The sequence below is a fragment of the Capsicum annuum genome, unplaced genomic scaffold (genome assembly GCF_002878395.1).
Source record: "Capsicum annuum cultivar UCD-10X-F1 unplaced genomic scaffold, UCD10Xv1.1 ctg999, whole genome shotgun sequence".
Taxonomy (NCBI): domain Eukaryota; kingdom Viridiplantae; phylum Streptophyta; class Magnoliopsida; order Solanales; family Solanaceae; genus Capsicum; species Capsicum annuum.
In genome coordinates this window covers 2,120,117-2,132,137 of record NW_025896087.1, presented here as the reverse complement: position 1 = coordinate 2,132,137, position 12,021 = coordinate 2,120,117, and positions in this window count along the sequence as shown.

Sequence of the window (12,021 nt, the reverse complement as noted above, 5' to 3'; positions counted from 1 at the left end):
CATTTGCTATAACTTAAAATATTTATAAGTATAAGAAGCTTATATGATGCAAATTAATTCTAACCTTGCTACCGGAGCAAGGGAATCATCATAGTCAATAACTTCTTGCTTGTAGCATCCTTGAGCTATTATTCGAGACTTAATTATGATCATTTTACCTTTTTCATTCAGTTTGTTTCCTTAGACCCATTTGGTTGCAATTATTGAGCAGTTCTTGGGTCTTTTAAGTAGAGTCCACACTTAACTTTGTTTGAATTGGTTCAATTCTTCCTTCATGTCCTCAACCCAGAATTCATATTTGAGGGCCTCATCGATAATGTTTTGTTTGATTAAGATACAATAGTAACAGATGCTTTCTTTATCAAAAAGGTTCTTGTTTGCATCCTATCATTTTGATTTCCAATGATAAACTTATTTGGATAGCTAGCATTGTGCTTCTATTCTCTTGGAACACATGGTTTGACTACTTTCTCTATAGGAATCAACTCTAGAGGAAGTGTAGTCGACTAGTCTTGTGAAAGATTGGGAGTTTTGTTTTCTTTGGCTTCGGATTAGAAATTACACACCTATTCTTCATCAATACTTAAACTCGTAGGAGGGTGACACTTCATTAAATAAAATATTCATAGATTCTAAATGTATAAGCTTCTTTTATTATAAGCCTCTTAAGCACGACTGGTAGAAGAATACCTAGGAAAATACCTCATGACTTCGTGGATTGAAATACTTCAATAAGTTCATATGAGGAGCTGAGTTTTACTAAGCTGACTCTGATGAAATTTCCTCTAGTGTTATCTCCAAATCTAACTATCATCTTTCTATTTTCTTTAGATGATAAATATATTATTTGATTTTCGTCATATGTCTGGAACATCCATTATCAATGACCCACATTCCTTTTTTAAATATTTTGTGGGCATGTTCCTATAAAGCAAGAAAATTAATTTTATTTAGGTACCAAAGTGGTCTTGGGTCATTGCGGGTTTGATGTGCTCCCTCTAGGCTTTAAAACCCACATACTTTTAGTCTTATGCCTACAATTGCAAGATTTTTATGCATTCTATCCACAGATAAAATAGAAAGATCCTCGACAGGAGAAAGAGGTCTTGGCTTATTTAAATGATTCTAATAAGGAACTTGAGTTTATTTTTAAAGAGTTCAATCTCACAAAATTATAACTTGGTGATTTTATAATGCAATTCAGTTATATTTTTACATTATCAAGCCCTTCTTGAATTAAATCAATTTCAATTTAACATGATTTGATTTCTCCTTTACAGTTTCTTTATTCCTTTATGAGACCTTATTTAAGTCGAGCTTCCCAAATTCTATTCTCTTAGGAGATTTTATTATATTCATCTATAACTTTTTAAAGTGCGACAATTATCATATCTAAATTATATTAAAGCATATTACAATTATGATAGTCATGTGGTCTTCCCTTGGAAGATTCACATTTTTCCATGAATCACATGTTGGTTGCTTCTATTTTGTCTTAATTACTCCAAGATCCAAAATTTTGATTCATTCTTGATGGTCTTCTTCTTAGTTCTAGACTATTTTTCTTGAAGAGTCCAAACCTTACACACTGATAAAAGCGATCACCATTTATAGTTGAATCATTTCTTTTGCTCCTTAGGATCTTTGTTGTCTTTGTCTCATGATTTTCTTTACTCCATTATTTATGAGAGTCATTCCTTTGTTATTGGCTTCTTGTAGAAAGTCCTCTTCTTCAGTTGGGGCGGTATTAAAGGCTACTGGTTTCTTATTTTCCTCCTTGTGGTACTTGTTGATATAATTTTGTTAATAGGCAATGATATTACCTCATAGATCGTCAGTCATGTTGTAAAGATCAGAATGCCAGCCTTAGTTTCCAAAACTTTTGGGAGACTTCTGACCAGCTTTTGGACTTGCATGGTATTTTGATAAATTATTCCAAATGATTTTAGCTCGCAAAAGATTTTTCTAAATCGGAAAACATTGTTTCAATGATCTCATTTTTTCATTTTGAACAACTCATATTCATTGACTAGGGTAGCTATATTTGACTTTTTTGTCTTTTGTGGTTCCTTCATCGGTTACCTCAAATTTTTCCCACATTTGTTTTGTAGTCTCGCAGGCTTATATCTTACCGTATTCTTCTCTACCAACAGCACAAAGAAGTAAAACTTATAGCTTGTGCATTAGTTTGGATTACCCCTTGTTGTTATTTGGTGACCTCAAAGCTTTCAAGATCTTCTATGTCGGTACTACTCAATTCTTTGCCTTTATCATTTTGCTTCTCCATGAGTCCAGGAATTGGCTTTAGTCCTTTTTTAATGATGACCTTGGCTTGGAAGTCATTTGGTTAGACAAAGATTTTGAATTTGTTCTTCAAATATGAGTAGTGTTGTCCATTAAAGTATGGTGGTCTTTTAATGGAATGACCATCTTGAAGAAGAGAACTAAAATTTTGATTTTTTGACATTTGATCTTTGCTCACGTGTGGTTAAGAAAAACTGTTGGTGCGGCTTTCTCTAAATCCGATTGAAATTCAAGAGGTTGTGTGAATTGAAAATATTCTATGAGTCGACTATTAAACCGTCAAAGTCAACTCGCCCACAGATTAACACATTTCAAAAAAAATAGATCAGATTTAAATAAATGGATATGTAAATAAATTAACGTAAATAAAAACACACAGATTTATCCTTGTTCAGAACACCAATGTGGTGTCTACTTCTAGTCCCCTTGGGTTTCAACATTTTCTTAGATTTTTCAAAGTTGGGATAGAGTATAATTATGAGAAATAAGTTTCTAAGACTTACTTTGTTCTTCAAATCTCGTGACACAGCTTCAATTTTTATTACAAAGTTGACTCGATCCTATTCTTTATATAACTATTGTAATCTAAGAAGTACAAATATTTGTAAGACTAAGATTGAGGCAAATTTTGATTCTTCTTTGAAGTTGCATGAGTGGTTAAGCCTTTTGTCTTTTCCTTTATAGTCTTTAACTTCTTCGGCCTTTGATCATTGTTAGTAAACCCAAGAGATTTCTTCTCAATAAAGGATTTTAATTCATTCCTTGATTGAGGGATGGAACCATAAAGTATGTTCATACAAGATATGTCCATACAAGGTACAACTTCCACAGTAATACTTGTCCATATCTGATATGACCATGTAGAGGGTGAAAGAAGAACAATGGATGAACTCCCACAAACCTTAAACTCTTAATCTTGAAAGAGAAATACCAACCTTGATGTTTTCTTGAGGTTCTTGGATTTGGGAACTTGAATTCCTGGTTTTCCTTGGAGATTAAGTAATTGAATTGATGATTTTGGGAGATGAATAAGGTTTCTTTGAGAGGAAAATTTAATAAGAGGGGAAAATAATGCCCTAAATGGTGATATCTATCATGATATGCCGACTTGAATTAAGGAGAAAAGACCCAATTACCCCTCAGGCAATCAAATTTGTAACTCGACTACTTTTTGGATGATCAACATAACACGGTATGATTTCCATCACCATTAGATCCGCGACACGGCACTATCACACTGAGATTCTAGAATTGTGATCCAAACATGACACAATCCTCATTCAAAAAACCTGACACTCCCCCAAGACATTCTCCTTACACCCCTGAACATGTATTAACTCAAAAAACAAATATCTCAGGGTCGGGAAGACATATTTAAAATCCTCAAATTTAAGAGGCCTTAAAAGGATTAAGTCCCCAACACTTAGTAAAATTTTTAGGATTTAAGCCTCTTATGATGTACCTAGGAGCCGAACTGAGCTAAGAATAATACAGGGTATTACAATATGTCCCCTCTAGGAATATTCATCCTCGAATGCAATTGGTTAGATTGAGAGTACTGTTCTGAGGTAACTGAGATTATGTACTGAACATGCATGATTGGGAGCATGATTGCATTGCTGATTCCGAAACATGACACATGAACTAAATATCATGAACTGAGCTTACTCCTTTAATATATGTAATGATATGACAATTATTATAAGGCTGGGATAGAAATGAGAGAGTTAACTTATGAGGAACCATTACTTTAGGCTAGATTTTATTTCCTACTAAAAAGATAAGAGGTTTTGGACATGAAAACTCAGGGTATTACAATATCTCCCCCTTGGGATCGTTCATCCCCTAAATTATATAAACTTTGTTGAAATGTTAAGGAATGACTAAGATGATGCATGGGACACTTATGAACTCAATCATTACTAAATATCAGAATCTGAAAAATAATTCATGAACTGAACTGAACTCATAAATACCTGTTGTGACAATTTTAAAATATGTGAATCCATTTGTATTATTTGGTCAACTTATGATGTTGGATAACCAACATGATATAATTTTCTAATATAGACATCCTTTATGGTTAAGACTAATTTAGACTAGAAGTAAGGACCTAACTGAACTTACAACTTGCATGATTGTTGATAAGTTACCTCATGGAATATTCATATTCAGGAAACTTCAGATAGTAAGACTAGATAGAAAGATAGAGAATCATAGGAACTTGTGTGTCTGACTACTAAACTAAATTGTTGGTTATACCGACTGAATTATACTGAAAGCATTTACTCAATTATTCATTCCACTTCAAAAATGCACTTTACTTGAGGATACTTAAAATCTTCACATAGGCAATAATAAGTCTATCTACTAAAGTCTGAGCTGAACTGAATTCTCTCACTATGTTAAAGCATACTCAAATCTATAGATTGTTACCCATCACACCATAATACTAGTTCGAATCATGAATTAAATACACCCTACGCTTTCACAACTCCTTATCTCATGAATAATTCTTATTACCACTTCACTAACCATATTCAACCCCTACTAGACATTCATTGATGCCCAATGCGTTCTTCTACATATATGTATATATATTTATAAACATGAAATTCAAGACTATCATGATAACCACATCTGCACTTCTAAATAAACAACCATAAAAGCATCTTTCTCATCTCCTCAAAAACACTATCAACAATAACTTCTTTGCACTACCCCAAGAAAACAAACACAAAATTGTGACTAACCATGACATATAACAAAAATTTGGCCTCAATCTTACATCACACTTACAACCTTAGCTAAAACAAGCATACAACAATCTTTTATCAAGAAGAAACATTTACTCTCTCCCATCAAAATAATTGTTTATCATCACTATCTTGACCTAAAGAATGGTCACTGAAAGGTTAGAACAAGAAGACTTAAAGAATGGAGGAATACTATTCATAACTTGGACACTTAACTGAAGCTTGATGAATAGAGTATCCATGACATGGATTCATTATAAAGATCAAAACTGAGGATATACATGACATGCTCTGAATTTCACTGATCATTAGGAGTGAAGCATGAGTACCTGGAATTGAACATACTATAAATCATAAGTACACAAGTCATCAGTTGCATGATATGAGTTTGGAGTTCATTAATTCATGCAAAATGATTCAACTGCTGAGTGAATTGGAACTCCTCATACTCGGAACTGGAAGCATGCATGATTCTATGAAAATAGCATGAATATGAGCTATGTTCATAGAACTAAAATATAAGGCATGTGTACATATTATGATGACTGAAGTACAAACTTTGCACTAATATGAGTGCACCATTCTCCCTTACTGCTATTCTAAACATGCTGGCATCACTAATAGAATATGAGAGCCTAGCCTTATTACTTGTTCTATCATCTCCTCCCTCCTCTTCCCCCTCTTTAGCTTTAAGCCATTATTATAAGTCTACGGGACCCTTTAAGTAAGTCTAAATTGAATTGACATTACGTAGATTCTAGGGTAATACACAAATGATAAACTCACCCTGAAAGACTATACCTGAAAATATAAGGTCCACTGCTAGTACTTCCTTCTTAGATACAAATCCTATCTTTCTATAGCCTCAATGGTCATCATATAATAACTCAAACATTGATTAACTTAGAATTTTCATAAGTAACACCAGACACTGAGTTCACACTATCAAGAATTTCATCTCTTCCTTCTATTTGCTCAATTTTCAAAGATTCAAACATAGCTTCTAACACTTAACATGGATATCCCCAAACCTTAAATGAACCATACTAACTTGCTTCATATCCTACTAACATCACATTTAAACCATGAAAATTACCATTACACCAACATGCCAAACATCAACAACATATTATTGAATTAATAAACTTAAATTCTTGCATACACTATTTAAAGCCTACTGATTCACCCTTCATACAACTCGTTCCATGAATACCTAATCTGCTAAATCTAAAAAATCACCCACTTTATTATTGTTAAACTTCTAAGTTCATGCTTCTAACTCTTGGTCATATTCTTTCATAGGATTCTGAGAAGGGATTTAAAAGAACATCTGACTTTGACTCAATGCATGATTTTTCATGAACAAAAAAGTGAATTCTTTCAACGTGTAGAACATAATGGCACTGATGGGATACTTTTGAGCCTGCATGCAATCCCATAACTATCTGTGAAGCGCTTTATGAAAATACTACATCTGTAAGAATTAAAGCTAGCTATTTCTAGTGCCTTAAGAATAAGGCAGAGATGTCATGAATGGATTAACGTAAGAATCTGCATAAGTTACTTATAGAAAATTTCTACTACATGATCTAAGACATGAAAGAAGGGAAACATTTCTTAAAATCCCTATAGCCTCTCAAAGAAAAGGACACACAAATTCGTACAGTTCCACAAGAATCGACTAGACACGGGTTCATAGACACCCTAGGAAACTTGAACTCAATACACTGATACCAAGTTTATAATGACCCCAGACTACCCTCTAGTTGTAACACAGTGCTTGGAACCACAAGTGATCTCAAATTAACCCATGAACTGGCATACTATTGAGCAATTGATTTATCATATATAAAATAGCTGGTTTTGCTGTGTGGAAATATAATCATGACAAAATCTAGGAAAAATATAATACTGATACAATTTACAATCTGATAAAAAATGAAATTACATGACTAACTCTGACTGACATCTATGAATTCTCTACTATATTGTGTATATATAGCTGGGACATACGTCCAACTACCACTATTAAATACATATGAATAATAATAGAGTACATGAATAAAAACTTTCTGAAGTCCCCAAAATAGAAGAACTCATCACCTACTGGCTAGATACTGCAACTGTCTAATCATGATGTTTTAGCTACAATTGGTACCTACATTATGAAATAATGTCACCACAAAGACGTATATGTGGATCACTACTTCTGGAATGTACTAAGAGGGAGTGAATGCAATAAGTACAATTGACTTCATACGTAATCATAAAACATGCAAACCTAGTGTAAGTAGACTTATCAGGAGACTAAAATCAACTAAAAAATAAAGTAGCTTAAATCATGAGTAACAAACATAATCTGATAAGTTAGTGAATCACTATACTTAGTTTCTTAAAATTTTAATTTTGTAGAATAAGTAGAACTCAAGATGGGAAACAGTAAAACATGGATACAATAAGAATACTACTCTTACACTATGCAATGAAAACTGAAATAACTGGAGGATCTGAATATACAAATGTATTGAGCACAAATGCATAAACATACAAAACCAAACATAGCATATACTAAGTTGATCTGATTCACTGACTAACTGATAATTATAATATTAATCCTATAAAACTATACTAAGCTTATTCTGAATTCCCAGACTAAAACTATGGGGTACTGTACATATGAGGTAAGTACTAACTAAACAACATGAGATAACAAATGATAAATACATGAAAACTATAATATCTGATAATGCAAGACCAAGAATATATGCATTTCTCAAATAATCCATATACTAAAATACTAAAATTTGTATAATTAAATAACTATAAATTTGTATACTTTGGTCAAGAAAACTTTAACTAGATTATAGACTGAATAGAACACTAAGACCATGGGAGGTATCACCTAACTGACATGCCCCAATCTGAGATAATCGGGTTCCAACATGTAACCCTAGTTGGAAGGGTGTTAGTACCGTGCCATGAGTACAAACACCAGCTATGTGGATGCACTAAACTGGGGTCCCAAAGGACTAAGGAGTCGGTCCTAAAGTAGCAGTGACCCTTAAGAGAGTGTTAGTCCTAAAATGGCGGGTGACATCACATAATCCTATGCTGTCTACGTAGTTCTAGAACATAGGAACTACTACTAAGAACCATGTTGAAACTGATTGGTGAGCCCTCATCCCTAGGTTTTCTTAGTGTTAAATCCTACTCCCAACTAAACTGACATTGATTACTGGACTGAACCAAGTTTAACTGAACAAATAGATAGTCGTAATAACTTACTAAATAAGAATGCTCATGGTTTATCTAAAGTAATTTTGAAGATATTGAAATTATGTTATCAACTAGGTATCGGGTGTTCATAACCCACCAGTGCTGAATAAGAATAAGAATAAGGATATATAAAAGCTTTGAAACCATAATAGGGAATCATTACTCAAAACCCATCACTTAGGCATTTCATCGATCACATGGAAATCAAGACTTTAACATAGGTATTCTTTTAAACAAGATGAGATAGCATGATTACTAGAAAAAATCATAAGTTAAGGATGTATTTTGATTTGCATAAGCATGATATAGTAACTATAATATTTAAGAAATTCTATAATCATGTCCATATGAAAATGATTGAAATTTATATAACAAGGGATTCATGGAGATAATTCAACTTGAAAAATGTAAAACTCATAAATTAAAATAAAAAAGAGTTCTTTGGCTCTATGGGTTAAAAGGGACCCATGGATGAACTCCCACATACCTTATGCTCTTAATATTGAAAGAGAAACACCAATCTTGAGGCTTTCTTGAAGGTTCTTGGATTTGGGAACTTGAATTCTTGGTTTTCCTTAGAAAGTAAGTTACTGAATTGATGGCTTTGGGAGATGAATCGACTTTTATTTGTTAGGAGAATTGAAGAAGAAGGGAAAATAAGTCCCTAACTGGGGATATCTTTCATGATATACCAATTTTGATTAAGGAGAAAAGACATAATTGCCCATCAAGCAATTGAATTCATAACTAGACTACAATTTGGATGATCACCATGATGCGGTAAGAGTGCCATAGCCATTAGCACCACGATGTGGCACTATCACAATGAGATGCTAGAATTATGATCCTAACATGACCCAATCCCCATCCAATAAATTCGAAACTTTGATATGTGAGCGGATGCTAACACATTTGAGGCTTTTAACTCTAAATAATTATGAAGTCTTAAGAAAATTTTGGTTATTTTTGAATGTTTTCTTGTGATATTGTAGTTGTAGCAAGGATGGGAGGAAAATATAGGAAATATGAACAAAATAAGTAAAATCTAGTATAAGTAAGCTAATATGAGTCTGACGGCATTTCTTGCAAGCCGTAGAGATGTGGTAAGCTACCAGAAAAAGGTGTTAGGAAGAACAACAGAGAAGAGTTGCTGGATGAGAGTGACGACATTCTCAATATGTCATCACAAGTGCGGTAAGCCGTCAGAATATATCGTCAGTGTGAGGCAGAACATGGTGAAATAATCTAAAGGTCTGACGATATTTGCTACAGGCCATGACAAATGTGGTAAGCCATTATAGGACATCGTCAGAGTGAGGTAGAAGAGGTCAAGATGGCATGACTTCTGATGACATATCTGAGACGCCATCAGAAGCCTGACGACCAACACCAATATGGCGTTACCTAAATTCGAGACCAGCAGTTATTTTGTTATTTTATTTCCTTAATTAGGCTTTAGTATAAATAGTAGTTTTTAGGGTTTTTAAAAGCAGGAAGTTTTCATTATTAAGAACAAGAATTTTAGAGGGATAAACATGTACATTGTTCTCTTTTGCCAATTATTTTAGTTTCTTTCTTATAAACTATTCTTGGGTTTCTAGCTTGGGATTTAATTGAAGAAATTATTTGTTGTTTTCCATCTATACGTAAGTTTATCATTATCATCATGAATTCAACTTGTGATTTCCTTCGTCAAATCATGAGAGGCTAATTTCATTAGCCGAGGTTATAGGATCCAAGGATTAGTGTTTGATATGATGCTAGGTGTTCAACGAATTCAAAGAGTAGTAGAATATCTTGAAATTTTGTGGTTTTAACTAAAATCTTATGGTTGCAAACATTAGATTATGCCTTAGGTTTTATTTGCTTCTAATGGAGAAATAGACTAGAGGACGGGAATTATCTACAGGGACTCGAAAGCTATAACCTTCTATTTAATGATTAATGTCATGACTGGATTAATCTGCCTGAGATAACATCTGATTGGATATAGATATATTATCTAAGTTTGAGAGAATTAGATAACAAATTGTCTGGTGAGATCGAGAGATAAGTCAGATAGTATCATAGTTAGGGATATTCTATTATTCTACTCATTTCGAGGATCTCTAGCATTACCTGGTATCTATCAATACCCAAAACCTTTGGTGATCATAACCCTGATTTCCCATGAATATATTTATGTTCAACTATGATTCTCTTCATTCAAATTTATGCAGCACACCTTTTCTTATCATAAAAATAATATCATTTTTTATATATCATGATAATTTATTCTTAAAAATGCTATTTTTACCATTAATATGATAATTTATAATAATACAAGTGTCTATGACTTCATTTTTTTTTTTCAAAACTCAGTCAAACATTGACACATTAACTAGTCTAAAAGTAGTATGAGTTACCAATATCATATCTATAGAGTAGACCCTTCATCATATAGTAATGGATGTGCGTAATAGGATTATTCTACAAAAGATATGTAGATTTTAGTGATTTTAAATCAGGGAATCGCTGATTAAGATTCAACTTTCTTTTACTGATTGAGTTAATGACTCAAAAAATTACATTATTCCTCCATGCATGGTAATAAAAGGATTAATGAATCTTTAATGACAATTTGATGATCCAAACTTGGTTAAACACTTAACATATTTTAGCCTTAAAATGAATGGAGAAAATTGTTTACAAAGACATAAAGAAAAATTAAAACAAAATTACGTCGCTACCAAAGAACAAAAATATAAAAATAAATAAATAATAGAGGCATTACATCTGAACTAATTATCAAAGAAGAATTATTTCTCTCTAACACTTTAAGTTTTAGAAAATACATAATTTATACAAATGATAATACAATTAAGAATGAATATGCTTAGATAAAAGACAGAAACAAATGAATATTTACTTAAATGGGCTTACATATGACTGTTGTGATTTACTTATATATATCATCAACATTATTTAACTTGATATAAGATAAATTTTTAATTATTTTTCAAAAATTAATTTTATCTTTTATTAGTAGTTATTGATAATTATATTTATAAATAATCGAATATTATTATTTTATCAATAATTAAATTTTAATAAAGAAAAAATGTACTATCAATAGCACATTAAAATTTTAATATTTAAATATTATATAAAATATATTATAATTTGTAATTCTTCTCATGTTGATATAAATAAAAAAATATAATTGAAATCTTAATCAAAGTTTATATAGCTTAAAATTTGAAAAGAAAAAAGTGACATAAATTATGACAGAGAAAGTACTTAACACTCGTAAAATAAATAAAATCGATTACTATTCTTGTATTATATTTATAGTGATCACTTACATGCAAAACTGCAGATGTTCGTATTATATCATAAATAATGAAATAGAAGAAACAAAAAAATTCTTCTGTGGACCCTAAACTGACAAGGGTATACAAACAGATTTGTTTAAATGTTACAACTTTTTGTCAGTTAATCTTGAAATTATATGAAAAAAAGGACATCAAAATGCCTTATATAAAGACGAGAAAATTAGATCAGAAACTGAAGATTTTAAATTTGTCATACTTTGCTTGGGAACTACAAATTTTGCCATTTGTTCCTCCTAATAACTACGCTAGAAAGAAAAAGCAAAGTTGGTGCTTTTAGTCCCTGAAATATTGATAATTTTTGGTTTGGATCC